The sequence below is a fragment of the Pongo pygmaeus genome, chromosome 1 (assembly GCF_028885625.2).
Source record: "Pongo pygmaeus isolate AG05252 chromosome 1, NHGRI_mPonPyg2-v2.0_pri, whole genome shotgun sequence".
NCBI classification, from domain to species: domain Eukaryota; kingdom Metazoa; phylum Chordata; class Mammalia; order Primates; family Hominidae; genus Pongo; species Pongo pygmaeus.
The window spans coordinates 17,795,588-17,820,496 of record NC_072373.2 but is presented as its reverse complement, the minus strand read 5'-3'; positions in this window follow the sequence as shown (position 1 = coordinate 17,820,496).

The following is a 24,909-nucleotide window of genomic DNA, read 5'->3' as shown; positions in this document are numbered from 1 at the left end:
TTATTATGTACTCTTGCTAATCATCATTTTTAATGATTGCAAAATATTTCATTTGATCATTCTTTCATTGTTAGACATTTAGTTGGTTTCTCATTTTTCTCTCTGATTGCATACAGGATGATATGTATAAAAATAGTAAAGAATAAAGTAAATAATATTTTTCTCTAGAAAAGTGAATGTCCTTCCTTATGTCACGCCACCAGAGCTGGGGACTGGATCAATCTGTTCAGTAGTTGAGCTGAATCAGGGCTTTGTTGCATCTTTAGTTTGATAATAATCATTGTCAAACAAAAGATGATTTGTTATATCTTTTAGTTCACTATTGTCTCTAAATGTTTTGATGGTAGAATTAGGATTTTCTTTTCCGCAGGGCTTGAGGTCTGAGCAATGGCAAGTTTCCAGAGATCTTTTTGTACTTTACCGCTGGGTTATCAGTTTTGTTTTTTTTTTTTTTTTGAGACAGAGTCTCACCTGTCACCCAGGCTGGAGTGCAATGGTATGATCTCAGCTCACTGCAACCTCTGCCTCCCGGGTTCAAGCAATTCTCCCGCCTCAGCCTCCTGAGTAGCTGGGATTGCAGGTACATGCCACCACCCCTGCTTATTTTTTTGTATTTTTAGTAGAAACAGGGTTTCACCATGTTGGTCAGGCTGGTCTTGATCTCCTGACCTCATGGTTTTCAGTTCTTTAAGTGATGGGTGATTTTCTCCTTTACAGCTTGGCTGTCAGCTTTTGTGGTTATTGAGGAGTTCTCTTTGTTCTCCAATATTACCCCCAGCTTTCTATACCTCAGGAGATATCTGTTTTACTGTACTGCAGTCTTTGGAGGACAGTTTCTTTCCACTCTCTGAAAACCTAGATTGCTTGAGCAAGATTTCTGTTAGCACTTTTTCTCCTCCCCAAGCATTTGGAACTGAAAGCTACAGGTATTTAGGTTGGACTTCTCTGAGCTCTCCTCCTCTGCCTCCCTCATTCCAAGGGAAGCTGCATTGCACTTAGACGATGCTTTGCACACCTGAAAAGGTATCTGTCTCCGTGCTATCCTGCCCAGTCATATGTATGCTATCCTCGAGCATCCTGTGAAAAGTTAATGAAAGAGTTTGTGGGTGGGTACACACTTGCTATGTGGCTGGGGATCCTTTGAATTCCGATCTGTTATGTCCAACCACATATGGCTATTATATTTGTTAAAGTTTTGGTTGGCTTCTCTTTGTCCACCAGGTAAGGCAGAGTCCTCTTTTTCCTGCCATTACATCAGGAATAAGAGAAGACATGAACTCTTTCTCTTCTGTGAAGACTTGTTGCCTTCTGAAGTTTAGCTTATTTAGGTTTCTTTGCATCCTCAGTTCTCTGAGAAGTTTTAAAAATATTATTTTATAGCTTATCTGTCTTGCTTTTGGTGTTAGGATGAGAACGATGGTCTCTTGTGACTTTCTACATCCTAACAGGAAAAGGAAGTCTGCAGCCTCCTTTTTTTTTCACTTAACATCAAAACAAACACTTTCCTATGTTATTATAAACTCCTGCTAATAGTCATTTTTAATGGTTGCCAAATATTTCATTGAATAGGTTAATCATTCTTTTATTAGAATTTAGTTGGTTTCCAATATTTCTGTAGACAATCAAAAAAAAATTTTAAATCCCTACTCACGCATGACAGTGCATAATGAGAACTGAATTCTCGTTAAAATTCAGTAACATACCTTGAGGTGGCAGGAAGTGAGTGCTTTTTAATAAGTTTATCAAAGCTTCTCTGAACAAAAATATTCATAATGATGCTAAAAAAGCACACTGTGGATTTTATCAATTTTATACGCATGCTTTTAAAGTATAAAGCATTATATAAGGCATCTGTTTTATTTGTCCACTAAGCGTCCTCCCTTCCTGCTTCTGGAGGAGGATGCTTAGTGGACAAATAAAACAGATGCTCCATTTGCAAAAGTCTATTAAAAACGTGTTTTCCAGGAGTAAAAATAATAGAACATGAAATGTAATCAGGGACTCCTGTATGGATTTCAGAGGATCCGTAAATTCCCTAAAAGGCCACACATAAATGAGCATATTTTTATTTTTCTTGGGAGAGACTCCATAACATTTACCAATTATCAAAGAAGTCCATGATCCTAATATGGTGAAGAATCCCCGCCATGGAGCTGATGCATTTAAATAGATTGTAAGCCCTTGCAGGTATCTTAATAGATCAATGACTTCACATGTTTGAAAATAATAAATGTACATTTCAACATGCCTAGCCATCATGCATATCACCAGAATAATCTTAATATTAGTAATATATTAGTTTTAGTATTAGTTATTTTACTCATAAACTTAGTTTATAAATTGGCCTTTCCCACTAGACTGTGAGTTCTTTGCTTTTTATTCATCTATGTTTGCCTAGGACCTAGCACTGTGCTTAGTAAAATGACAGATGTTTAAAAATGTTTGCTGAATAAAGAATGGATAAATTAATGAACCAATATTAAATGGTTGGTATCTATTTTGAAAAATTAAGGAAACAATATTACATAGTTGATATCTAATTTTGAAACGCTGGCAGACATCTTCCCTACTCCCTTTCTCTATCATACAAACTAGTTTTTCTTTGTGTCTCACTAAAACCATAGACTTGACTTTGTCTTACTTTCAATATTCCAAAGTTAGAAACCATAACCCAGAGATAGGAGGGCACAGATAATAATAGCCTGGATGATGAGAAAGGCATAATCAGGAAAAGGGCACTGGCTTGACTCAGATCATCCACAAAACGAAAATCAACTTACAAGAAAGTAAAAATTAATTACACATTGTAAATTAATTTTTTTTTTTCTTTTGAGACAGAGCCTTGCTCTGTCACCTAGGCTGGAGTGCAATGGCACCATCTCAGCTCACTGCAATCTCTGCCTGCCAGGTTCATGTAATTCTCCTGCCTCAGCCTCCTGAGTAGCTGGGAGTATAGGCACGTGACACCACACCCGGCTAATTTTTTGTATTTTTAGTAGAGACGGGGTTTCACCGTGTTAGCCAGGATGGTCTTGATCTCCTGACCTCATGATCTGCCTGCCTTGGCCTTCCGAAGTGCTGGAATTATAGGCATGAGCAATGGACTTTTTTTTACTAAGTTCTGTAGTATCTTATTTTGCCCTTTTTGGACTCATTTATTCCTTATAATAGCCATATTTTGGACTATTAAAAATAACTGATCTAGGATAACACCAGTGGGACTTTCAGAATTCACCGTTTTATCTCTCAACTTTTCAGAGTAGTATTTAGCCAGGTTGCATTCCCTCACGTGGAACCCTGCAATGTGTGAAGATTAGTAAATAAAATGTTTTCTGCCATTTATATCATCCACCCCAGAGTTAGAACTCTATCTTACCAGTATTTTATTTACAATAAAATATTTACAATATTACTTATACTATTTTAACTTACAATATCAATACCACCATTAATAGGAATAATAGCTTAGAACATATTAATATGCTTTCTCTTACTTTTCTGCCTTTGTGAACTTCTCCTTAGTCAGCTCAAGACATGAAGTTAGGGAATGGCAATTAGAACTGTTACAGAGGAATGCAAAAGGAAAACAGAGAGTTAATATTCAGCTTGTGACATTTAAGATGATATTTTACACAAAGGCAATAATCTTGCAAGACAGGCTTTATCAAGATAGAGGATTTTTCGAATGCCTTCATCTCCCCCTTAGCATATCTAGATCTAGGGCTCAGAAAAAGGCACCACAGAGTCTTAGAAAGGGGAAAGTAGAAGTGGCCTTTCTGTCTTGGGTATTGTGGAAAAAAGGAAAGGAGGAGGTAGGGAGATAATGGGTTCTAATATCCCTGCTTCCACCTAAGCTGGTCAAGGCCACAGCAGATTAAAATTGGTGGATGAGTTTAGAGACAGATAAAAGGCAGTTTTTAAACTTTTTTAGCTACTCTTTGTTTCTGGATGTCTTGGGAAGGACTGAGAAGTTCCTACAAGCCCCTAAGAGAGGACATGGCAAGTAGCTGAGTTGAGAACTGGTGGTCCTGAAACAGAGGCCTAATATGTAAAAAGCAGTTACAGCTGAGAAGCGGCCGCCTGGGCCAGAATATAAAGGAACACAGAATAAAAATGCAGAAGAATCTTCAATATTAGTAAGGCCAAATTACGCAGGGAGCTCTACTAGCCTCTGACCCAGCTGAGAGATACCCAGCTACAAATTACACTGACTGCAGACCCCAGGATGCTGTAAAGACAAGATGTACCCTGGAGGATGTGGTCGTTATTGTGGAGGTCAGAGGAAAGAGTACAAGGACACTGTAGTTTCTGAGGAAGTTTTCCTTTGTGGCCACAAGGCCACAGCCAGCCACACATTTTCCTGTCTTGGAGAAAAGCAAGGAAAGGATAGAGAGGAAATCTGATACTGATTATTTTTTCTATAAAAATGAAAATTTACTGTGTAAGTTATTGTATCAGTTAACAGCATTAGGCAAAAACTTAAGGCTTATGTCATACTACCCAGGCAATAGAGGCTAGTGAAGAAGATCAAGTCAGTTACAGAGAAAATTAAACATTTTCTTTGTGTGTGTGAGTTGTAGTGTGAATGAAATTTACAGACTCACTACACATGTATACTTACACTTTAAAAGTTTTATAATATATTCATCTTCTAAGCAAATAACTAAACTATGAAAATAAATAAACCACACTCTTTTTAAACATGACTTTTAGAATACAGGGCTCACAAGCCACAAGACAACATGTAATAATGATAGCAGGTGCTAAAATCCAGTGCTTTAAGCACTTTAAGCTGGCCACTGTGAAGACAAGGGTAGACTTTTTCACGCTAAAGAATGGATTGTTCACTTTGGGAAAAGAGCAGATATCAATTCTTTCCATAGACATTACAAATAATTTTCCTTGAATTGTAGAAATAAGTAACATTCTTTAATTTTTGGGAAGTTTCAATCACTTCATTAGGCTGTTCATGAGTTTACAGACATTCGTTGGGTGAAGACAAGATTAAACAGGACCAGAATTTCTATTTCACATCAAGTCAATCATAATTTAAGAATTTTTTACACGTAAGATACTGTACAGGATCCAATAAAAAAGACTCAATTTCTCTCTTAAAACAGTAAAACTAGTGCCATAGGGAAGCAGACAATTACTGTTAAAGGAATGCTATGGATAAAGAAGATAATAAAAGTCCCGAGAAGGGAGTGCATGCATCTTTAGCACTGAATATAGTCCTTTGCTCCTTTGCAACCAGTAAAGACTCAATTAACATATGTTGTTGAATAAATAAATGAGACTCACCTATGAGGTAGAGACAAGATTTTCTGAATAAGGTTGAATTTGAACAGGATTTTAAAAGGCAGAAAGGATTTGGATATGAAAAATGAATGTGGAGGTCATTTGTAGGGGAAAGGTATATTTTCAAGGGGTAGAAGTACAGGGTATGTTTAATGAACAATGATACAATTAGTTTAGACAGAAAAGGGACATCATGAGTTGTGGGCAACACTAAGGAGCTTCAATGGGAATTTTCCTGGACCAGTGACTTCAAAGCTAGCCTGAGGAGTTTGGACTATCTATTACCAACATCAAAGCATTATAGAGACAATTGGCTGGGTAATGCGATTAAAGGCGTATTTCAGGACAGTGAAACTACTAGCACAAACGGCATGGGTTAGAGTAGCAAGAGATGGAAGAAGTAGAGACCAGTTACAAGGCTATTGCTATGGTATGTTCAGTTCCTTTTATTGACCTTAAATTCCTTGAGGAGAGGAACCCTATTGCTGTCTTTTTGGCTCTTAACTGGACATCACAGGTACTAAATATATGTTCATTTATTCTTGACTTTGGGTAGTGGTGGTGGAAATGGAAAGAAGGGTGTATTAGTTCATTCTCACATTGCTATTAAGAAATACCTGAGACTGGGTAATTTATAAAGAAAAGATGTTTAATTGGCTCATGGTTCTGCAGGCTGTACAAGAAGTATAGTGGCTTCTGCTACTGGGGAGTCCTCAGGAAACTCCCAATCATGGCAGAAGGCAAAAGGGGAGCGAGGAGTCTTACATGACTAAAGCAGGAGCCGGGGGTGGGGGAGGTGCTACACACTTTTAAACAACCAGATCTCATAAAAATTCACTCACTATTGCAAGGACAGCATCAAGGGAATGGTGCTAAACCATTCTTGAGAATCTGCCTCCATGATCAAATCACCTCCCACATTGGGGATAATAATTCAACATGAGATTTGGGCAGGGACACAGATTCAAACCATATCAAAGGGATTCATTAATTTATTTGTTAAATAATCAGTAGGTAGGGGCAACTATATTCCTGGCACTATAGGAGATGTTGCAAAAGATAATCAACAGGACTTAAGAGTAAGGAGAAAGAACACTTACTTACGTTTTTGCATGTGTGGACATCAAGTGTGGCATATCTGGTGAAAAGACTGTCATTTACTGACTCTTTTAATCATTACAAGCCTTTGTTTCCTAAACCATCCCTCTTGGGGGAAAAATAGGGTGTAGGTAATAACTTCACTGATAATATAATGTTTGGGTCGGATTCCATATCCAGCAGGGTCACTGGGACCCAGCAACCAGTCTAGAAACTGTCTTTTCTTATCTGGGTTGGCCCAAGTAACTTGCAAGTTCTAATTGTCTACATTTGAGTTTTCTTGGTGTTTTACCCCCCCCAGAAGTGCTCAATTTCTTGTTCCTTCTTCCATCTCAGAGACTTACCTTAGTCTGCCCACTGAGATGACCCTGTGACTCCTACCACAGTTTCCACTGGGATCTCTTCACCTGGATTATAATGACTTTATTAGACTCTGAAAAAGCCACGTTCTTTTTTTTTTTTTTTTTTTTTTGAGACGGAGTCTCGCTCTGTCGCCCAGGCTGGGTGCAGTGGTGTGATCTCGGCCCACTGCAGCCTCCATCTCCCAGTTCAAGCAATTCTCCTGCCTCAGCCTCCTGAGTAACTGGGACTACAGGCATGTGCCACCACACCTGGCTAATTTTTTGTATTTTTAGTAGAGACGGGGTTTCACCATGTTAGCCCAGATGGTCTTGATCTCCTGACCTCGTGATCAGCCCTCCTCGACCTCCCAAAGTGCTGGGATTACAAGCATGAGCCACTGTGCCTGGCCAAAAGCCATATTCTTAAAATTCCTTATAATTTATCTGGGGCTTTACAGAAAGGTATTTAAGTGGGTTGGCAAAATCATACCTCAAAATATCCCGCCCCTCAGTAATCAGTCTGTGCCCCAGGTATGTAAATTCTTTTCTCCTCAGAGTAAGTTTCCTAATCTCCATATGCAATATACATTGGCTCCTTCTTTTTTGAAGAGTCTTATATTTCATGCAAATTGGATATGACATACCAGGTAAGTATAATATATAGATTAGGTCTCTTTTTGGACACTTGCTTAACAAGTTATTAATAGTTAAATACAACACCCCTAGAAATAGATAATATTTTTGTTGTCTGTTTTTTATTTCTGAGGAAAGAAACAGAATAATAAATGATTTGCCTAATATGACCAAATGACTAAAGTTTTATTGTTGTTGTTATGTTTTGTTTTTACTACTAGAAAAAAAAACACAGGGCTTTATTATCCCCATAACAAAGGGTAGGTCTTCATAGGACGAGGGAGTGAGTTCTGTCAATGGGGAGGTGGCCCCGACTTGTTGGTGATGACTGAGTCCCTGCACGGAATAGCTTGGAGATGGAGCGGTCTTTGTTGGCTGGCTTGGACTTCTTCTTGCCCTTGCCACCTTTGGGGACCTCAGTACACATCTCCTTCATGTTCTCCAGCACCATGTTGCAGTGTCTACCCAAGGCCTTCGCGGCCCAGGAGCTTCTTGTCAGCAGTTGGTGAGCACTTCAGTGTTGTTCTTGACTGACTGCGGAGCACAGAGTGGACCCTCCTCCCCGTGCTTCTGCAGCTCCTCTGGGGACATGTCACTCTGGGGTTTGTTGAGGAGGTTCAGGGTGGTTACTATGTCCTTAGTTCACTCCCATCTCCTCTGCGTTGCTTCTGTCTCTCCAAATGACTAAAGTTTATCAGTGATAAGCTTGACTACATAACACTACTACTACCTCTCCCCCCAGTAACTCTGAGCACAGTCCCTGGCAACACAGTGTGCCGATAAATGCTTAATAACTGGCTCTCTGTGATGGTGGGAGGCAGCATCTGTAGCATTTGCCAGTTTCCATGGTGTAAATTCTCCTAATATTCTTTCAAGCTACGAATGTGATGTCACTGAACTTGGAATTGGGAAGAGATGTGTGCAGTCACCTCTTGTAGGCTGGTATGAGCCAGCTCCGGTACACCTCTGCCTGGCACCTAGTGTGAATTTATAATTTAATTTTTCCTCCGTGAGCATTTGCCATGACAAATAACCACAGTCAAAAAACTTTGTTACAGCATATCTGCTTTTGGGAATCTTGGTTTTGATGCTAAAGCCAGTTTTAGGAGGCATGTACATACACATTGCTAGTTGCCAGTTAATTATCTTGCAGGGCTAAAAGTTATTCATTTAAGCACAGACACTAAAACTTCATCCAGTTTTTCAAAATATGGACTTACTTTGTCAAGTAAGATGGTAGGTGGGAGAATACAAGATTGATTGCCTTTTAGATTCAAGCAGAAGAGAGGGTGAATATTAATATCAGGTGGCCACAGGGAGGGCCTGTATGATAGAAAACTTGCTGGATTAGGAGTTTAGAGACTTGGGTTCTAGTCTCAATCCTGCCACAAACTAATTGTGAGACCATATCCACTAAAGGCTGCTGGGTATGAATTTCTTCATCTGAAAAATGAGAGAGTTGGGCCAGATAATCTGTATGCTCCCTTACAGCTCTATCATTCAAATTATACAAAATAATATAGAAGATAATAATGAGATGAGTTTTAAAATTAAAAAACTTATATAAAAATTATGACAGTATATACCCAAAATAAGCAGGGTCTTGAAGAGGTATTTGTACACTCATGTTCACAGCAGCTTTATTCATAACACCCATAAGGTGGAAGCAACCCAAGTGTCCGTCAATGGATGAACGGGTAAACAAAATGTGGTATATACATACCAGAGAATATTATTCAGCCTTACAAAGGAAGGAAATCTTGTCACATGCTACTACATGGATGCTAAGTGAAATAAGACAGCCACAAAAGGATAAATGCTGCATAATTCCACTTATATGAGACAGAGGCCGGGCATGGTAGCTCACGCCTGTAATCCCAGCACTTTGGGAGGCCAAGGTGGGTGGATTGCTTGAGCCTAGGAGTCCAAGACTGGCCCAGGCAACATGGCAAAACCTCATCTCTACAAAATTGTATATATAGATATATATAGATATATATATCATATATCATATATGATATATATATATATGATAGAGTAGTCAAATTCCTACAGACAGAAAGTAGAATGGTGATTGCCAGGGACTGGGGAGAGGGGAAAATATGGAATTGTTTAAAGAGTATACAAAAGTTCCAGAGATGGATTACACAACAATGTGAATATACTTAACACCACTGAACCGTACACTTAAAAATCATTAAAACAGGCTGGGCACGGTGGCTCATGCCTATAATCCCAGCACTTTGGGAGGCCAAGGCAGGCGGATCACCTGAAGTCAGGAGTTTTGAGACCAGCCTGGCCAACATGGTGAAACCCTGTCTTTACTAAAAATACAAAAATTAGCTGGGCGTGGTGGCAGGTGCCTGTAATCCCAGCTACTCCGTAGGCCGAGGCAGGAGAATTGCTTGAAGCCAGGAGGCTGGTGACAGAGTGAGACTCCGTTTCAAAAAAATAAAAAGTTAAAATGGTAAATTTTGTATTACATATGTCTTCCCACAATAAATAATTATAATAACAAAAGAAACATGAGGGAATTTTGCAAATGTTTGTCAGTGTTCTTGGAGCTTTGCCAAATTTGGTTCCCCAAATAGCCCTCAGTAGGTGATAGTAGGGTTTCATAGTAAAATCATGAGTGTAAATTAACATCTTGGGGATTTCCAGTGAGGTTCTTAGGAGAAACCTGTTTATATTAGATGACAAAACATGGTATTCTGCATTTTCGAAATTGTAGATTTGCTGAGGTTCAGGCTAATTAAAATTATAAATATCGATTCCCTCTGATTAGCCTATATTTAAAAAACTGATTCAAAGACAAACCAAAGTAAATGATATAAATACACTTGCAAATGACAAAGCACACATTTGCTTTGATTGGTCTTTTTCTGAATGTCCAAACGCAGGCATTTAACCCTGCCCATAGCTCACAAATTCCTGAGGGCAGCCCAGGCATATCACTGTGTTAGGCAGCCTGGCTCCTGAGAGGAGACACTTTCTATGTGACTTTTTCCACCTGTATATTCCCAAGTCACCTCTCCTCTAACAAGATGCTGGATTTTTTTTTTTTTTTTTTTTTTTTTTTTTTTTTTTTAAGACAGCATCTTGCTCTTTTGCTCTGTCACCCAGGCTGGAGTGCAGTGGCAGATAACGGCTCACTGCAACCTCCACCTCCCGAGTTCAAGTGAGTCTTCTGCCTCAGCCTCCTACAGGCGCACACCACCATGACTGGCTAATTTTTGTAATTTTGTTTTTTTTTTTGGTGGAGACGGACTTTCACACTGTTAGGCAGGCTGGCCTCAAACTCTGGGGCTCAAGCGATCTGTCCGCCTAGGCTCCCAAAGTCCTGTGATTGCAAGAGTGAGCCAATGTGACAGGACAAGGTGCTGGATTTTTAAGTAGCATTAACATTGTCCTGAATTTTGCTCTTCACTATCTTGCAAATTAAGGCAAGTAGGAAGGGGACATGGGTGACAATCCTCAACAGTTTGCTATTGGCTTCCTTTTCATGCCAGAAAAGCAGTGGATATACCAACATTTCAGATATTGATGTAAGGCCAAGGCCTTTCTTTTGAATATAGACTGACTGGTTAGAGTCCTATGTCATCTTTCTTGCACAAAACTGCATTCATAATTCATTTTTTATTTCCAGTTTAAGTTCTTTAAACTACAACAATAAATAAAAGACACTGTGAAGCAAAGCATTTTGCATGCAGAATTTATTCATATTTTCATTTTTTTCTAACCTCTTATAGTTGTCCTACTGTCATACTCAAACTAATTTTACAGATTTTTTTTTAGCAATTTGCCATTCTTGAGTATATCTAACACTTTCAAATTTGTTTTCAAAGAAACAGGTCTTAATTTTAAATTTATATCAATTAGTTTTTCTAATCTTCACTTAAATATTATAATTATAGAAATAAATCAACTGGCGTGACAGATTTGAGAACAAATTCAACTCAATGATCCTTGGTATATTTACAACATTCACAAAATTTACAAGTATATTTCTGATCTGGGCGTTGTAGAAATCTGTGTCTATAATAGAAAATTGCCTTCTCATCCAGCAGCAAGCAGCCAGCCTGCCTGCCTCTTCTGTTCTTTACCAACCCTTATTGCCTAAATGATCTCTTCCTAGTTCTATGGCTTTAAATGACATCTATATACTGCCACCTCCCACAATTGTGTCTTTAGCTGGGATCTCTCCTGAGAACTTCAGTCTCCCATATTCAATGTGCAACTCTACATTTCCATTTAGAAACCTAGCAGGCACTTCAAATTTAGCACGTTCAAATAAAATTCATTCTACCTCCCTCAAACTTGTCCCTCTCCTTTCTTTCCTGTATTGTAAAATGCAACTCTATTTTTCTAGTTGTTTAGGCTAATAACCTATTACTCATTGCACTTGATCTAGAAGTATATTCTCCCAACTTTACTTCTGAATTATACCTCAAATCTAACACTTGCGCTGGGTGTGGTCTTGCATCTGTAATCCTAGCACTTTGGGAGGCCAAGGTAATAAAATATATGATGTCTTCATGGAAGATAAATTATAAAATATTTTCTGTATATTTTAAAAGAAAAACAAACCCTTCAGAGTAAAGTTTACCTTATCTTTACTATGTTTTCCAAGCAGATATGATTTCACAGCTATTTAAGTAATTAACAGAAAATCTAACATTCTGAATCTATCTCTAAAACTTTCTGAAGGTGGTGGTGAGTACTGTCAATCCCTTGCTGTCACATGATATAGTAAGATAGATTCACTTTGATGCCAAAATAGATGCATCAACATTGTTTTGATGGGGAAAGCTATTAACAACATCCATTCTCTAATATCAGATCATTTCCCCACCTACAACTCCATCAGAATCTATTGGCTTGCTGATGGCTAACACTGTCAGATTTTCCATTAGAAATAATCCTACAGGGGCTGCGTGCTGTGGCTCACACCTGTAATCCCAGCATTTTGGGAGGCCGAGGCGGGTGGATCACTTGAGGTCAGGAGTTTGAGACCAGCCTGGCCAACATGGTGAAACCCTGTTACTATTAGAAAACAAAAAATTAGCCAAGCATGGTGGCACGTGCCTGCAATCCCAGTTAGTCAGAGGCTGAGGCCAGAGAATCGCTTGAAACTGGGAGGTGGAGGTTGCAGTGAGGCGAGATTGCGCCATTGCATTCCAGCCTGGGTGACAGAGCGAGGCTCCATCTAAAAAAAAAAAAAAAGAAAAAAAGAAAAGTAATACTACACAGGATTAAATTTAGGACAAATTTTATTATTTTATTTTTATATATTTTCACTATCCTGCCCAGGCTCATCTCAAACTCCTGGGCTCAAGAGATCCCCCACTTAGGCCTCCCAAAGTGTTGAAATTACAAGTTTGAGCCACTGAGCCTGGCAAACAAGTTTTATTATACTGTCAAATTTTATCATACTAGATATTTGCATATTTTTTCTGCTTATAAAATTACTGAGAAGCATCACAGCAGAATTCCAATTCTCTAAATATGGTGTAGCTATCATTATGTTAGACTGATAACATGATGACCAAAGCTGTGAGAACTGCCATCTTTGTTACAGGGTCAGAGAAGTTTCCAGAACATGCATTAAGTAAATAAAGTGTAAATAGATCTTTTCCTTGTGGAAAATTCCACTGGAATGGTGACTTGTACACATTGTGTCACCTCTTTCCAAAACTATGATTTTATTCATTATTAAAGTGATTACTTTAAAACCATTAAGTATTTGCATCAGGCAGTCAGACTGACTTACTCCAACAATTGAGTTCTCCAAACCAAAGCAAGCAATACACGGTGTTTTTTTATTTTTTTGAATCATGTTCCAAAATGAATGTCTAAGTTCCATATCTGATGATAGTCAGATGGAGCTAAGTGTGGTTGGGTAGGGAAGAAAAAGGCTAGAAACTGGACTTATCTCCATGCCCTGAATTACGCTTTTGCTATAGTTCAACAAAGACTCTGCCTGTTGAAGAAGCAACTGACAGGAGATAATATGTTTGGAAAGCAGTAATAGAGTAAAAGTTTGCAAATTTTTAGAAATCTTGGCTTGACCACTTATTAGTTATGTCAATTTAAGCAAGTTATTAAACCCTTCTAAACCTTATTTTCTTCATGAGTAAAATGATAATTCATTTACTTATTCATTCATTTACTTAACAGAATTGAGGGTGGGGGAGATGTTTACTGTGTACAGGAGTGTCTTGAGTGAAGCCACTTTTTCTTTTCTTAGCATCTAGAGCTCCTAATCCCAGAAAACAGAGAAAGGCAGACATGCATGTATACACACAGTTCAAGTCTTCCAGGGAGAGTACAGTTAAGTTAAATATGAAACTTGTTGCTATACATAATCTTTTTGCCCAAGTGACACTGATACACCTTTTTCCATAACCTTCCACTTTAGATTTTTAATGCTGGAAAGGGGATAGTATATGAACTACGGAATGAACTTTTAAGTCCATCTGACACAGATTCGAGTACCAGTAGCAGTGTAATAAATCAATGTGAGTTGCTATTGCAGATCAACCTCAAATTTTGAGTGGTTTAATACAATCAAAGCACCAGCTTCTGTACTAGGCCCTGGAGCATATTAGTGAGCAGGACACATACATCCCTATTCTCCAGTGAAATAATAATAACACTTATAAGGCTCAGTACAAAAGTAAATAATGACAATAATTGTTAACAGTTATTGAGTGCTCTCCATGTGGCAATTTTAAGCATTTTATGAAAATAGTTTTTAAACCTCACACTAATCTTTTGAGAAGAGTACTCTAATTACCCTCTTTTAGCAGATGTGGAAACTGAGGCAGACAATGGTTAAGTAACTTGCAGAAGTAATAAGTGGGAGACCTGGGATTTGAAACCAAGTGATTTAGCTCCCAAACCTGTTTTCTTACCTATGCTCAGGGTAAGACCCGCAGGCATGTGGCCTGTGCAGTCACACAGGGCTCTATGCTTAGAAGGGCTCTGCACTTAGCTTAATGCTTTGCTGCTGCTGCCATCTTAAGTTTTTGAATATTTTTTGAACACAGGGCTCTGCATTTCCATTTTGCACTGGGTTCTGCAAATTATGTAGCTGGTCCTGACTATGCTATGCTGTCACAGCAAAAGAAAAATCAGGCATTTCAAAAAGCTAAGAGCATGGAAGTTGTCAACTTTCAAAACTGTTCAGAAATTATTTTATTTGTTTAGTCAAATATTTTCTAATCTGTAATGTGCCATGAACAACAAAGGGCACAACCATCAAAAGATTACCTTTGTGTAGGCCCCAGGCCAAAATGGTATGCTTTACAACTTACCAGAATCTCTCATTTGATCTTCCACGGCAACCTTACATTAAAGGCAGCTTATATATTCTCATTTTACAGATGTGGAATTTGAAGCTTACGTGATTTGCCCAAGGTCACATTGCTGTTTAAAGTAAAATAGAGATTAGATTGCAGAAGGTTTGACTCATGGTTGGGACCTTTCCCACTACTCTTTGTGGCTTCTAATTCTTGAAATGTTATTATTGAGAGCACTCAATAACTGTTAACAATTATTGCCATTATTTTTATTTCTGTACTGAGCCTTATGAGGTATGTGTTATTATTTCACTGGAGAATAGGGATGTACATGTCTTGCTTGCTAAAGAGCTAATGCAGCTTTATGAACAAGCAAACCATAGAGAAGTTTGATCTGCCGACAATGTTATAGTAATTCTCATTATGAAGATTTGGGTTTTACGGTACTTTGGCTCAAAGCCTGAGATGATGTCGTTTTTAATGATTCGAGGCATCTACAAAAGGAAAACCTCTTAACCATAGTTTACTGGGTAAAATGCATCAAACAGGCTTGTTTTTGTAATAAAACAATCCATGTTATGGCATCTGAAAGGGCAGGTTTTCAGAGACTGGCTCAGGAGGGTGGCTTAAGAAATGTGATTATATAAGAATTGCCAACCAGTTATTACCTAGGTGGCTGCTGGGACGGGTTGAGTGACATGGGAGAGATAGCTTCAGGTTCTCAGAGCATCCTCCCTAGTGAGTTCCTGCCCAGGATGTTCAGGGCTGATGCTGTGAAACTGGAGTCTAGGAGTTAGGCTTGAGCCTGTGACCATAGGATCAAATGTGAGCAGGAGGATCTTGGACAAAGTCATTTCTTAGGTGAGCTGAAGGACTTAGAGTTCCCACTTCCAGGATATATGGAATGGCACACATGCGATGTGGAGACACACAGACATTCAGGCTTCCAGGGAGAGTACAATTAAGTAAAATGTGAAATCTGCTTCTGTATATTCTTATTGTCCCAGTGAATCAGACACTTTTTTTTTTTCATAAATGTTTACTTTGGGCTTTTATTGTTGGAGACAGTATAGGATTGCCGCTGGAAATATGGCTCTTTGAGTTAGTCTGACACAGCTTCAAGGACCAGCACCAGTGTATTTTATTTGTTAATGTTAGCTGCTATTGAAAATAAATCTCAGGCTGGCTGTGGTGGGTCATGCCTGTAATCCCAGCACTTTGGGAGGCCGGGGCTGGCAGATCACCTGAGGTCAGGAGTTCAAGACCAGCCCGGCCAACATGGTGAAACCCTATCTCTACTAAAAATACAAAAATTAGCCAGGCGTGGTGGCGGACGCCTGAAATCCCAGCTACTTGAGAGGCTGAGGCAGGAAGAAAATCCCTTGAACCCAGGAGGCAGAGGTTGCAGTGAGCCAAGATCGTGCCATTGCACTCCAGCCTGGGCAACAGAGTGACACTCCATCTCAAAAAAAAAAAAAAAAAAAAAAAATCTCAAATTTTCAGAGTATAATGTTCTTGGTTAGGTGGCTTGGTTAGGTGGCTTTTCATTCAAGGACTCATACCCCTGGGACATTGTGGCTCCCACCCTCTTCTAGGTCCTTGGTGTTCTCTCCATTCAGCTACTGGATTGTAAGAGAGAGAACACCTGGGAAATCGTGAAGGTATTTTTGTGGACCAGTTCTAGCCGAGGTGTGCATCACTTCTTTGTACGCTATTAGACAGAACTTAGTCACAGGGCTTCCCTGAGATGCAAAAGAGCCTGGCTTATGCAGTTTCTGGAGAGCAAGCCCCTTCTCAGCAATAGCTCCACACTACGGAAGCAAGCATGAGTCTACAGTGAACATTGTCATCTCTTCCACAACCACCTTGGCTGCTTAGCAACAATATGGCTTGGGTAAAGTTTCTCATCCTCTCTAAGCCTTAGTTTGGGATTTGCAAAATGGGAATACAAATACAGTCTCAATGCTACATATCTGTTTCTGCAAGGCTAATTAGCCCATATGCAATTGGTAAACAAGGACATGTTATCCATGAACACAGAAGTAGCACTGGTTCATATTTAAGTTTTCTCCTTACAGATTAACATTGTGTGTCACTGTATAATAGCAGCTGAATGCAAAGTCCACCAACACAGATGAGTCAGCCATGCATGCTTACCCCACACGCTTCCTCTGGGCTGAGTCCCACCATATGGTCTATCTTGAAATTGCTTACTACATTGTTTCCCTGACTTTTGTGCATTTTTACCTTGTCTTCATGACTCAGCAACAGCAAACTTTCCTTATATTCTCTTCTATTAAGCTGTTTTAATTTTCAACTTCTTTTAAAATAATTACAGGCTGACAGAAAAGTTTCAATAACAGTATAAAAAGTTCTAATATACTCTTCACCCAGGTTCCCTAAATGTTAACATGTTACCACAATTGCTTTATCTTTATCTGTCTATATTGGTTTTTTTCTGAGTTATTTGGATGATTTACATATATAACATCCATTAATCCCTAATCCTTAATTGTGTATTTCCTAAAAACAAGAACATTCTCTTATATAACTACAGTAAAATGATCAAAATCAGAAAACATACATTGATAATTGTACATATTTTAATACAATATTATTATTTAATCTGTAGCCCTTATTCAAATTTAACAGATTGTCCCAGTAATGTCCTTTACAGCAAAGGAAAAAATGTTTTTCCTGGTTCAGGATTACATGTTGCATTTAGCTGTTAGGTCTTTTTTTTTTTTTTTTTTTTTAATTAATATCGTAGAAGAGTAGAAAGAACAGAGAGTTCTCAAATACCTCTCTCCTGTCTCCCCTCCATAGTTTGTCCTATGATTAACATCTGGCATTGGTGTGGCACATTTGTTACAATTGATTAGCCAATATTGACACACTGCTGTCAATTAAAGTCCAGACTTTACATTACAATTCACTCTTTGTGTTGTATATTCAGTGGGTTTTGACAAAGATATAAGGACAAGTATCCACTATTACAGAACAATTTCACTCCCTGAAAATACCCTGTACTCCACTTATACATCTTTCTCTCCCATAGAGCCTTTTTAGACTGGCCTATGCAATGTGCATTTAGGTTTCGTCCATGTCTTTTTGTGGCATGAGAGCTCTTTTTGCTTTTCTTGGTTATGTATTTTTTGTCTCCTCTAATCTGAATAAGCTCCCTAGCCTTCCTTTGTCTTTTATGACCCTGACATTTTTGAAGAGTATAAGCCAGCCATTTTATAAAATGTCCCTAGCTTCACTTTTTTGCATCAACTTAAAATGTCTTTATTTTTAGAAAGTCAAGGTGTCCTTTAAATTGTGATATTTTCATTATAATTGTTATTTAAGTACATTTGTTAGTGCTCTAATTTGTAAAGTTGCGTTGGTCTTTAGCAACCTGTCTTAATCCTATTTTTCACATAAGTCTATTATTTTTTGTGTGCGGTTTTGCAGAAGGCAAATTTTTCTTTAAAAAGTATCAAAGAGAAAGTAGGGAACTAGAACTTCAAGAAAGGCAACAAGTAATAATATTTGTATTATCAAAGTCCCTGAAAAAGCAAACAAAATAATGAAACAGAACCAATATTTAAAATTATAATGCAAAAAACTTTCCAGAAATAAAAAGCTGAATCTATGCATTGAAAGAGCTCACTAGGTGCATGAGAAAATTCATCCAGAATGATCAGCTCTGAGACACATCCTAGTAAAATTCATAGACCCAAAGATAAAGTCCTTAAAATCTCCAGGTAACAAGATCAAATATGCAAAGGGAAAAATTAGACTAGCATCAGACTTCATAAAACAACACAAAGTCAAACAACAACTGAGGAACAAGTTTTTAAGGCACTCACTCAAATAAATTGTGAATTAAGAACTTTATTTTCAGCTAAATTGCCCCTCAATATGAAGACTATAGAGAAACAGTCTCAATATACAAAAATGTAGAGAATTCTGTATCAATAAATCCTTTTGAGGAATTTATTAGAGAATGAACTTTCATCCAACCAGTAATGGCAGGAGAAACTTGAGTAAAAGAACTGATGATAAGCATTTAATAATCTCTAACTATATATAAGACTAAAACAAAGGTGGAGATGAGGATGGAACACTAGCATACAAATGTTATATATTATGATAAAGTAGAAATAATGTATCTTAAAAATAGGCAGTATAAGAAGAGGGAGAAAGAAAAGCAGAAAAAGCTCATTGTTTGAGGAGTAATAGGTGGATGTTAAGAGATACTGGAAAAAAACCAAGCCTGATAAACGAGACAACAAAAGCTTAATTAACAAACAGGTGACCAAGAGCATTGAAAAAGATATAAATACAAAGGTAACCACTAAAATAAAAATATAAACTTTTCTAGAAAACCGTAAATAAAATAGTAAAGAATACAAATCTCATAAACACAGGAAATACAACAAAATATAATAAAACGTTATGATTAATACCAAGCATGTCAGTCATAGCAATAAATGTGAATAGGTTTAATTCACCTATGAAATAATTCACCAGAAGACTCTCAATTCGTCTTACAAAACTAAAGCACAGCTATATAGTAGATAGCAGGCACAGCTAAAACAAAAAGATTCAGAAAGGGTAGGTGAGCATAAAAGGATGAAAAAACCATATACCAGGCAAATGGAAATAAAGAGGGAGCAGGGGTAGCAATACCTATGTTAGATAATGTAGACCTGGAAATGTAAAAAACGAAAAAACAACTTCTTATTAAACAACTCTTGGCTGAAATGAGAAATACAAGCTGAAATACATTTATTTACTTATTTTTTTTGAGATGGAGTCTTGCTCTGTTGCCCAGGCTGGAATACAGTGGTGTGATCTCAGCTCACTGCAGGCTCTGCCTCCCCAGTTCACGCCATTCTCCTGCCTCAGCCTCCCCAGCAGCTGGGACTACAAGCGCCCACCACCACGCCTGGCTAATTTTTTTGTATTTTTAATAGAGAGGGGGTTTCACCATGTTAGCCAGGCTGGTCTCGATCTCCTGACTTTGTGATCAGCCCACCTCGGCCTCCCAAAGTGCTGGGATTACAGGCGCGAGCCACCGCGCCTGGCCGAAATACATTATTTTAAACAAATAATAGATAATAAAATCACTACATATTAGAATCTATGGGATGTATTTAAAACAGTACTTAGAGAAAAATTAATTACACTACCTTTTCACTAAAAGTGAAAGGCCAAAAATAATAAATTAAATTTATAGTTCAAAGAACTAGAACAGTTTAAAGCAAAAGAAAACACATGAAAGAAAACAGTAAAGATAAAAGCAGAGATTAGTGAAATAAAGAATAGAAAAACAGTATCTCTAACAAATCAAAATCTTGGTTTTTGGGGGGACAAAATAAAATAGGCAAACTACTAACTAAATTGATCAAGAACAAAGAAAGTATAATATGTAGAGTAAGAAGTGAAAAGGGAGAAATAACCTTTCAAACAAAAGAAATTTTAAAAGTCAGAAGAGACTACTTTGCTGACCTCTAGACAAATAAATTGGAAAATCTGGATGAAGTGCATAATTTCTTACAGAAATACATATTACCAAAATTAGCTCTGTAAGATTTAGAAAATTTAACCAATTTCCATAGAAGAAATAAAGACAGTTATTAAGAAATCATCCTGCAAAAAAAAAACGCCAGGCCCAGATGGTTTCACGAGTGAATTCTACCAAGTTTTGAAAGACCAGAAAGTCCTAACAGCTTATAAATTATTTCAGAGCATGGAAAATGAAAGAAAATTTCCAAACTGTTTTTATGAAATAGGAATAATGTTAGTATCTAAACCAGACAAAGACAGTACAAAGAAAAAAAAAACTCTACAGATCTATATCACTTATGAATACCAATGAAAAAAATAAGTAAATTATTAGCAAATAGAATCTAAAACCACACTAAGAAAATAGTACACCATTGCTAAGTGGGATTTATTTGGGGACTGCAAAGTTGATTCGATATTAGAAACTCCATTAATACTCTTGTATTAGGGTTTTCTAGAGAAGCAGAACCAATAAAATACATATATATGGTCATGTGCTGTATAATGATATTTCAGTTAACAATGGATTACATACGACATTGGCTGGCCTCATAAGATTATAAATGATATTTTTACCATACATTTTCTATGTTTAGGTATGTTTAGATACACAAATACCCTTGTGTTACAGTTGCCTACAGTATTCAGTATAATAACATGTTGTACAGGTTTGTAGCCTAGGAGTAATAGGTTATGCCATACAGCCTAGGTGCGTAGTAGGCTATACGATCTAGGTTGGTGTACGTATGCTATACGGTGTTTGCACAATGACAAAATTGCCTAACAGTGCATTTCTCAGAACATATTCCCAGCATTAAGTGATGCATGACAGTATATATAAAGAGATTTTTCATAGGTTATTGGCTCCCATGATTGTGGAGGCTGAGAAGTCCCATAATTGGCTATCTGCAAGCTGGGACTGAGGAAAGCCAGTGGTATAGTTCCAGGCTAAGCCTGAAGGCTTGAGAACCACGAGAATCTATGGTGTAAGTTCTAGTCCAAATTGGAAGGCCTGGGACCAATGTTCCAGCTCAAGCAGTAAGGCAGAGAGAGTGAATTCTCCCTTTCTAAGCCATTTTATTTTGCTTAGGCTCTCAACGGATTAGATGACACCCACCCACACTGAAGAGGGCCATCAGCTTTACTTAGCCTACCAATTCAAATGCTAATATTTTATGGAAACACTTTTGCAGACACATCCAGAATTACATTTAACCAAATATCTGGGCACCCAGTGGCCCACTCAGATTGGCATATAAAAGTGTCACAACTATATGTCACATTAGAAAATCCAAGGAAAAAACTCATAATTATGTCCATCAATGCTGACAAAGCCTTTGATGAAAGTCAACACCCACTCGTTACTTTAAAAAAGAAACGCTCAAAATAGGAATTGAGACATACTTTCTTAACACAATATAGTATGTATAGCCTAGTCTTTTAGTCAGTATCTTATTTAATGAGAAAACGCTAGAGATGTTTCCATTAAGATTTTAATTTTAAATTTTTGTGGGTACATAGTAGGCCTATATATTTATTGGAATTAATAGTCTTTACATTAAATTCAGCATGACTCTAAACTGTCATCTAATCTGGCGAGAATGAAATTCAGTGTGTTGTTACTGTATTTCTACTATCAACTGTGACATCTGTGTGACTTGATTTGTTCCTATTAAGATTTCTCGGCCGGGCGCGGTGGCTCACGCCTGTAATCCCAGCACTTTGGGAGGCTGAGGCAGGCGGATTAAAGGTCAAGAGATTGAGACCATCCTGGCCAACATGGTGAAACACCGTCTTTACTAAAAATACAAAAAAATTAGCTGGACGTGGTGGTGTGTGCCTGTAGTCCCAGCTGAGGCTGAGGCAGGGGAATTGCTTGAACTGGGAGGCGGAGCTTGCAGTGAGCCGACATCGCGCCACTGCACTCCAGCCTGGCGACAAAGCGAGACTCCGTCTCAAAAAACAAACAAATAAACAAACAAAGATTTCTCAGAGAATAAACCTTCTGTGTCCCTCCTAGGAATTCTGTCTGGTTGTAGGTATGTCCGGGGGTAGGAAAAAGGAGGGAACCGACAGGTCTTTCACACACACTTTCAACCCATCCTTCTATTTTCAGCCCCACACCTGACCTTCACTTTTGCCTGAAGTCTTAACCCTCTCTGTGATTTTGCAGGATGCTATCAACGAACTCTCAGCTTGTTCACTACCTTCTCCGTACACATAAGTAGTGTCTTTCTCTACCATGCTAACAGTTACGCTTACTTCCCTTTGCAGATTCTGAAAATCAGTTGAAATCTTGTATCTGTTACCATCTTTTTTCCTGATCTTTATTTTTATGTCTATAAATTTTTATTCCTTTATTAATATTTTATCATTTTACTATTAAACTTATTTTAATAAAGACTAAAGAAGGAAAGGAGATAAGAAATGTAGTCATTATCAACAGCTGGTGGTTATAACCATAATATAAATGTTAAGAAAATAATTCCTTGTTTCATCGAAGGAATTTAAATCATAAGAATACTCTTATTGTGTGTGACTATGAGGTTGGAAAAGAACAACCATCTTTGTTTCAAAAATGACCAGAACATTTAGGTGATTTCCTCAAGGCCAAATTTATCTGTAAGATTTGTGTCCAAGAACAAAGAGTTTCTTTCCAGTTCTAATATTTTTGGGGAAAACCCCACAAGTTTTTGTGCAAATGGTAACATTTTTTAATTTTACGTAAGTTAATTGGTATGAGTCACTTCCTTTCATGGATAGAATACGTGAAGTCCCAGTGGGGTAGTAAGTTGTTCAGTATGGTGTGTTAGGATAAACGTTTTGGATAAACGTTTTGGAGAAAAAACATGTGTCCTGACCTTGGTAAGGGAAATAAATTCATTACATATAGGGTACCTCCATTCATTCTCAAGCACTTGACGGTTTCCTATTTTCATAGAAGTCGTATCACTGTGATCCTCCCACTTCGACATGGACTTTATAGTTTTCCCATCTTTCACCACTCCCTTCTCCCTTCTCTATGAATGGAACGTAAGACATTTCTTTCTGTTCTGTGAAATCACCAAGTTCCCTCCCACCTCTGGGCCCTTACGTCTGCCTGAAATACTCTGACCTCTGCTGCCTTCATTTGGTTTCCTCCACACCGCAGATAAGATTGTTACTTCCCCCAGGGAATTTTTTTCTCAGCTCATTACAAGGAGAGTTAAGTGTTCCTATTGTACGCCTTCATAGCTTTCAATATTTTTCCTAATGTAGGCTTCTCATGTACCGTTGTGACTGGCTACCTATTTACCCATATCCTCTGATTAAATGTAAGCTCCAGAAGGCCCAAATCATGTCAATTTCCTCACCATATTAATCTAATATTTAGTTTGTATTTATACATCTTTTAATATAAACATATCTACATATTTCTCTACAATCATGAGGTTGCTTATTCATGAATAATAATTAAGACCATTTACTCATTAAACTATAGGCAGTCCTCCCTTTGCATAGTTCCAATATGCACAAATTCCAGTTATTAGCTTAAATAACACCAGTTCTTCAATAATCTGGTTTAAATTTCAGTTACTATAGTATTAATATATGAAGTGTAATTGCTTAAAATGCACACTTTGCTGCTAGCTCTTCAGTCCTCAGATCACTAAGTAAATAAGAGATGCACATCACTGTTTTCAAAGTCTAGCAGAGGCTGTTCATATCAGTTCCTGTGCATCTTCTATTCAGTTCACACTCAGACAGCAAAGCATGTAGTCATGTTGTCTCCTTGTCTTACAACGATAGACCCACGTGATATTTTACAAAATTGGATAATTGAAAGAGGACATAGCTAAAGATAAAAGTGCAAGAAAGTTTTCTGAGAAGATAGACTCTGCGGGGGGGGGGGGGAAGAAAGAAAAAAAGTGCTACAAAGAAAGAAAAGTGGTAACATTGGAAGTGAAATTCAAATTACACATAAATGGAGTTACAGAAGAAAAAATTAACCATGGGAATGTTGACACTACCACCATTTGAGAGACTTAAAGATATGCTGCCATAGCCAGTTAGTGAATGCAAACTTCATTAACTAAATGAAGAAAGTGATTGTGACTAAAAGGATGAAGATATCCCAGAAGACAGGACACCATTTAAAAAAACATTCACATTAAAGGAACTCTCAAAAGGCAGTGTGGTGGCTCACTCCTGTAACCCCAGTGCTTTGGGAGGCCGAGGAGGGAGGATTACTTGAGGCCAGGAGTTAGAGACCAGCCTGGGCAACATAGCAAGACTCTGTCTCTACAAAACGATTTAAAAATTAGCTGAGGATAGTGGTATGCACCTGTAGTCTCAGCTACCCAGGAGGCTGAGGCAGGAGGATTGCTTCAGCCTAGGAGTTAAAAGGCTGCAGTGAACTAGGATCATGCCACTGGACTCCAGCCTGGACGACAGAGCAAAGGCCCTAAGGGACTCTCAGACATAATCCACCATGTTGAAAGTTCAGAGGATAAAATATTGAAGCTCATCCAAACTTAGAAAGGAATATGACAATTTGCCAAGGCATAGAAACATGCTCATTTCATATAAAAGTTACACAATGAGAAGGCAAGCAGTGTTCCAACCACTAGATTTTTTCTTTTCTTTTTTCTTTTTTTTTTGATGGAGTCTCGCTCTGTTGCCCAGGCTGGAGTGCAGTGGTA